Here is a 7,629-nt window from a genome sequence, read left to right as displayed (position 1 = left end):
CTACCCATACCAAGAGGAAAGTGGGCACTGGAGAATTACTGTGCAGTAGTTAACCCCTTGGGTGAAGAGGATTTGTTTAGAAATCTCAGTGTTGTTAGGTGTTCACGGACTGAGGAGAATATGTAAAGAATAGGCCAGACTATTTGATGCGCGCGTGTGTGTGTGTGTGTGTGTGTGTGTGTGTGTGTAGAAGCAAAGGAATATGAGCCGTAACCTGAGAGAAGGAACTAATGTAGTACTATCTGGCCAGTAAAAGGACCTCATAACTCTCTTGCGGTAGTATCTCAGCGGGTGGCTGGTGCCCTGGTCAACCTATTACCTACCTAGAGTGTTTAAAAATCCACTCCAAATGATACATGATAAGGTCAAAGGACAAGGACAAGGTCGAGCAAAAGGTTGAGAAATAAAATGCCAAAGCGAAGGTCTGCGCTCTACTAAAAGCCCCTCTAGTACAATGCGTTTTCTGTTCATGAAATATTTTGAGTGTGCATGTACTGTAGTTTATTTCCTTGTTTCCTTCCCTCACTGGGCTATTTTTCCTTGTTAGACCCCTTGGGTTCATAGCATCTTACTTTTCCTAATAAAGTTATAACTTAGCTCGTATGATAATAATAATAATAATAATAATAATAATAATAATAATAATTCTGCCTCATTTGCCTATCTGAACGTCCTCTTAAAATCTATTTTTACAAAACTCGTAATTTCCGTTATATAAATTATATGACAGAAATAAAGACTATACTGCCAATAGAAATACTGTGTTTTGAATTTGAAGGAAACTTATACTGTGTAGTATATATGAATCTCGTCTTTAATCAGTTTTGATTAATATGCACCTAACTAACCAATAGCTTTAGTAGGCATGAAATAGAGAAACGTATTTTCATATTAATTTTTATTTTCTATGAGACAACAATCTTCGTAATGTAATTTTATGATCATCGTTGCAAGTGAAAAAAGAACACAGCTCTCTCTCTCTCTCTCTCTCTCTCTCTCTCTCTCTCTCTCTCTCTCTCTCTCTCTCTCCTCTCTCTCTCTCTCTCTAATAATAATATAATAATAATAAGATATTACCAATTTTCATTGACTTGGAAAATAATTCATCATTCACCGGTATTTTGCCTGTACACTAATTTGTGTGAAGAATGTCGTCCTTTAGTAATCATTTAACCCTCACTCCATTATATATATATATGTATATATATATATATATATATATATATATATATATATATATATATAATATATATATATATATATATATATAAAAGAAAAACACCCAAGCACTAGGTCCCATTTTGGGATTTGTTTTTTTTACTAATTTTTGCGCACAAACTACTACAGGGAGGAATTTACAACTTTTTAAATTCTACTAATATATCGTTCTCGATATTTCACAGAATTTTCATATGCGTAAAATATAAGCGATAGAAAAAAACTGAAATGTACACAAAGTAGAGTACACGCAATATTGCTGAAGGGAGTTGAAATTCCCTAACGTAAAATGCATACACTGGTGTTCATACGTGAAGGGATATTATTCAAAACCAAGCATTTTACATGTAATATGATTGACTCTTACATACTCACATAAACACACCCAGACCCATATATCATCATTATTATCTCCTCCTACGCCTGCTGACGCAAAGGGCCTCGGTTAGATTTCGCCAGTCGTCTCTATCCTTTAAATCAATACTTCCCCACTCATTATCTCCTACTTCACGATTCATATTTCTCAGCCATGTAGGCCTGGGTCTTCCAACTCTTCTAGTGCCTGCTGGAGCCCAGTTGAAAGTTTGGCGAACTAATCTCTCTAGGAGAATGCAAAGAGCATGCCCAACCATATCCATCTACCCCTCACCATGATCTCATCAACATATGGCACTCGAGTAATCTCTCTTATAGTTTTATTTCTAATCCTCTCCTGCTTTTCAAGTCCAATATTCTTCTGAGGGTTTTGTACCCTAATATACAAAAGCTGTTGGATATGGTTTAATTGTCATACCGCGACTCATGTCCATAATGTAACACCGATCTCACTAAACTGATTTGATTTCCAAATATTACTCAACCTGGTCGTTGTCTGATTGGCTTTTTTCAATCTTTCATTAAACTTGAATTCTAAAGATTCTATATTAGACACCATATAATAGTTCATAAATATTTAAATGATTCAACATTATTAATCATTTCTCCTTCTAACGATATTTCATCTTCCATTGCTTATTCCATTTTCATCATCTCTGCTTTTTTTCTATTTATATTGATCAAAATCTCATGTGATATTTCATGCAATCTGTTATGCAGGCCTTGCAAGTTTTCTGGCGTTCTACTAATAAGGACAGCGTCATCAGCATACTCCATGTCAGCTAATTTCATGTTAACAATCCAGTCCAATCATTCTCTGTCATCACCAACTCTTCTATCTATTGCAAAATCCACGAGGAGGATACACTTGGAGAACTCTACTGTTCACTGGAATTTCATTTGATAATAGTTCTTTGACATTGACTTTGCACTTGCTATGCTCATGAATAGACTTCTTCAAATTTACAAATTTAGAAGGAACTCCATGATAACGCAGGACCCACCACAAAATTCGACGGTGCACACTGGCAAAAGCTTCTTCGTAGTCCACAAATGCCATCAAAAGTGCATTTCAATAATCTACACATTGATGTACTATATGTCTCAAACTAAAAATTTGGTCGGTACAACTTGCACCTTTCTGAATCCTAATTGTTCATCTGTTACCTTTTCATCAATCTTTCTATTATCTTTATAATGAGCATACTATATATTTTAATGACAACTGACGTAAGTGTGATGCCTCTGTAATTCTCGCAATCAATCAGATCTACGTTTTTTATCATTTCACCATCCATCCTAGTTCCCAATCATCAGGTTTTACATCTTCACGCCACATTCTACAAAATTATCTTGTAAGTATTCCAGATGTCACTTCAATTTCGGCCAATATCAGGTCAGCAGTTATTCCATCGTATCCATGTCTTCAAACAGACTGAATTCAATCATGGGCACATCAAGATCTCCCTCAGTTTCAGGTATATCAATCAAATTATTCCCTTCATATCTCCTATTCATGACCTCACTGAAGTGTTTCATCCAATGTTGCCTTTCTTCCTCTTCTGTCGTTATAACAGATCCATCTCTCTTTTTGATGGGTATATGCTTCTTCTTCCTTGCCCCTGTAGGGATCTCATTAATAATTTTATGAGGAATTCTCACACCCTAGCCACTCTCTGAATTCATTGCTTTGTCAGCATCATCTGCTTTCCTGTATAAATATTCTCTCCACTCATTCTTGGCTTTTCTTTTGACTTGCTTATTAATACTGGAATACTTAGCATGCTCTACCTTGTAATTTTCCTTACACTCGAAAATTTTCAACAATCAATTCTTTTCTTAGTTTCCTTTTTATAGTATCGCAAGTATAATTTAATATCAATGGTTTTCTCCTTTTAACTGCATGTCCCAAAACCTCATTACCAACTGACTGCTATATGTATCGGATATCACAGCATTTTTCATTTATAGTCTCCTCTTCGTCACTTAAAGTCCTTCGGACTGCAAATAAATTTTTACGTACAATTACAAAGGTTTCTCTGTGCTCATCTACTTGAGCTTAGTTGTATTGAACATAAGTATTGTATCTACATTTCCGTTGTGTGTTTTCAGCTTTGATTTCAGTGCAGCAAGGAGGAGCTGGTGATCACTACCATTATCTGCACATCTATAGCTTCTTGCATTTCTCAGATTCCTCCCTTACTCTTTATTAATGGCTATTTGATCTATTTGATTTTTGTAATTGCCACATGGAGAAGTTTATGTATATTTGTGGATGTCCTTGAGCTTGAAAAGAGTACCCCCAATAACAAGATTGTTTGTTGAACTAAAACTTATAAAATGTGCTCCATTATAATTTGCATCTTCGCTGAGACCCTCAACTAAGACCCATAACATCTATTACATTCTTTATACCTTGATTATTACTTGTAACTGTAGCACTGATTTCACCAATCACAATTTTCCTATCTCTGTCAGGTTCTCATCTCTTACAGTCTTCAGTACTTCATAGTATTCATCTTTCCTTTCTTCAGGAGAATCATTTGTTGGTGCATAGCAAACTATAATACTAATATTGCAATGCTTTGATTTAAATTTTGTAAGTAGCAATCTACTATTTACAGCTCACTCTTCCATTAATGCCCTTTTTCCTCTTGGTGTCATCATCATTCCTTCCCCTTCTCTTCCAACTCCATCTGTTGTTCCTTGGTAGATATATGTTTATATTGAGTATGTCTAAGATTTCTTTACCAATCCCCTTACACTGTGTTTTATTTAGAGCCAAGATATCCAAGCTATATTTCATAAATTCATTCTCCATTTGCGTATCTACCTGAATCCTGACATGGATGATCCTATCTTCGATCCTCTTCATACCATTATGACTAAGATACAAGAAGATGATAGAAAGGCCTCTTTTGTCTTTGTTGGTGATTTCAATGCTTCCAATAGAGAGTGTTTAAATCCTGTTAATCCTAACGATTGCCATGGCTTAAGAGCATTAGACTTTGCCTCTGAATCAGGCTGTGAGCAAATCATGAGTGAAGCTACTCACAGATCTGGTAACTGCTTGGACCTCGTATACACTGTCTCCCCTGGTGTTATAACAAGTAAATTTGGTTCTCCTGTTGGGACATCTCATTATGCCTTGAAGACTGAGCAGCCTTTCCTTGATGTATCTTATTCACGTAAAATTTATATGAAATCTCAAGCAGACTGGAATGGGATTTTGTATGATCGTTTGGGCGTGAATTTCTCACAATTATATAGTAGTGTTGATCCTGTAGTCCCTTTGAATGAGAATCTAGTCAACATAATTGATAGACGTATCCCTTCTTATGTACTAAGGTATCGAGTGAAAGACAAGCGATGGTTCAATGATGACTGTAGACGTGCTTATTATGGAGAAGCAGGATGTCTATCATCATTGGAAGGGTAATAGATCATATTTGACCTGAAATAACTATACTCTGCTAGGAGCTTTTCCTCAGAGAGTTTATGCTTCAGCTGAAAACGAATACAATTCAACCATAAAAGAAACCCTTTGTGATACAACCCAGGAGCATAAGTGGTGGACTACCCTTAAATCTGCAATCTTTGGTGTAGATGCAACAGTTCCTCCTTTACTTAAACCATATGGCTCTGTCACTCACTTTCAAAAGGAAAAGACAACCCTTTTGGCAGATGTGTTTGATAGCAAACAGATTAATGAGAAACTGGAACTTCCTCATTCCTGTTTTCCTGAGGCTATTCTATCTAGTTTTTACTTTTCAATCTCGTGAAATGAAAGCTCTGTTGATGGACCATGATGCTTACGGAGGTGTAGCCCCAAATGGTATTTTACCTTTATTTTTTATAAAGACTGCACATATCTTAGTTCCAAAGTTATATATTATTTTGTACAAGTTAGCAAGAAAAGGAGCTTTTAGCACCTGTTGGAGAACTGGTAATTTTACTCCACTATGTAAATATGTTTGCGGTAGCTCAAGTCAAACTGATTACCGCCCAATTTCCCCAACTTCCATTTTATATAAACTTTTTGAACGTCTTTTGTCAAAACATCTTAATAGGTTTACTGAAGGTAATCATCTGTTCCTTATTTTGTAATTTGGTTTTTGTAAAGGCCTCGGAGTATGTAATGCCCTTCTTACATTTTCTAATGCTGTACAGAAATCCCTTGATTGTGGGCAGGAAGTTCGTATGATTAGCCTGAAATTAGTGCTGCCTTTGGCCGTGTTAATCACGAGGGCCTTGTTTTCAAACTGAAACAGTTGGGAATGGGTGGGTCGTTTCTTAGCATTATTGTTGATTTTTTAAGTAATAGATCTCAAAGAGTTGTTGTTGATGGGCACCATAGTGATTATAGGAATGTGATATCCGGTGTTCCACAGGGTAGTGTACTTGGCCCATTACTTTTCATACTATATACATATGACATGTGGTTTGGCCTAGAAAACAATCTTGTTGCATATGCAGATGATGCTACTCTCTTTGCATCAATTCCATCCCCTGAATGTAGATCTAGGGTTGGTGAGTCCCTTAATAGAGATTCAGCTAGAATTAGTGCATGGTGCAAATTATGGGGTATGAAGTTGAATCCTAACAAAACTCAAAGTATGATTGTAAGTAGGTCAAGGACGGTGGCTCCTCAACATCCGGATCTCAGTATTGATAATGTTTCTTTAAATATGTATGACTCTTTCAAACTTTTAGGTGTGATTCTCGACAGTAAATTTACTTTTGAGAAACATAAGGTCTGTGTCTTCTTCAATTGCACAAAAAATAGGCTTATTGAGAAAGTCTTACAAGATTTTCGGTGATCAATCTATTCTGAAGAAGTGTTTTAATTCTTTCATTCTACCTTGTTTTGAGTATTGTTCTCCTGTCTGGTCTTCAGCTGCTGATTCTCATCTTAATTTGTTGGACAGAAACTTACGGTCTATTAAATTTCTTATTCCTGATCTAGATATTAATCTCTGGCACCGTCGTTCAATTAGTTCATTATGCATGTGGCAAAAGATTTTTCATAACTCTGACCATCCTTTACATTCAGATCTCCCTGGACAATTCTATCCTGTTCGTAATACTAGGCAGGCAGTTAATTCTAATAGCCAGGCCTTCTCCATCACGAGGCTCAATACTACGCAGTACTCTAGAAGTTTTATTCCAGCTGTTACCAAGTTGTGGAATGATCTTCCTAATCGGGTGGTTGAATCAGTAGAACTTCAAAAGCTCAAAGTTGGAGCAAATGCTTTTTTGTTGACCAGGCGGACATGAGTCTTTTTATAGTTTATTTATGACATATTTGTTTTTGATGTTGTTAATAGTTTATATATGACATGTCTGTTTTGACGTTGTTACTTATTTTAGAATGATTTATTGTTAATTTGTTCTCTTCATTTATTTATTTCCTTATTTCCTTTCCTCACTGGGCTATTTTTCCCTGTTGGAGCCCCTGGGCTTATAGCATCTTGCTTTTCCAACTAGGGTTGTAGCTTGGATAATAATAATAATAATAATAATAATAATAATAATAATAATAATAGTGACAGGCTACCCCCATCTCCTGTAGGGAGCACATGGTCCCCCTTGAGACATGTGCTTTAAAAACTCTCCTTTGGAAGTAGGGAGAGGGGATTTGGGCATGGACCAGCACCCATTACACCCAAACGACACTCCTCTGAGATGTGATATTAGTAGTAACCTTTGCCTAAGCCTTTTAATGTAAGACAAGTAACATGTGTGTCCCTCCCTCTTGCTTGACTTGGATAGAAATTAAGATTGTAATGTTCAGTTAATAAGTGAGATTGAGACTAGATAAATTGCTCTTTTACTGATGGAAGAAGATTAACAGTAACTTTCTCTATGTCCTTTCTCTTCGAGTGTGTCTGTAAATATAAAGTGATCTATAGTTATCTATAATTTATGAGCATTTTCCAGTAAACTATCCCGGTGATTTGAAAGTCATCGAAAGACTTATGATTCAAGTAATTAGGTAATTAAAGAGATTCATCCATTACCTTTGAAGAAGATTTC

Source organism: Palaemon carinicauda, chromosome 20, assembly GCF_036898095.1.
Source record: "Palaemon carinicauda isolate YSFRI2023 chromosome 20, ASM3689809v2, whole genome shotgun sequence".
Lineage (NCBI taxonomy): Eukaryota > Metazoa > Arthropoda > Malacostraca > Decapoda > Palaemonidae > Palaemon > Palaemon carinicauda.
This window is presented reverse-complemented; position numbering follows the sequence as displayed.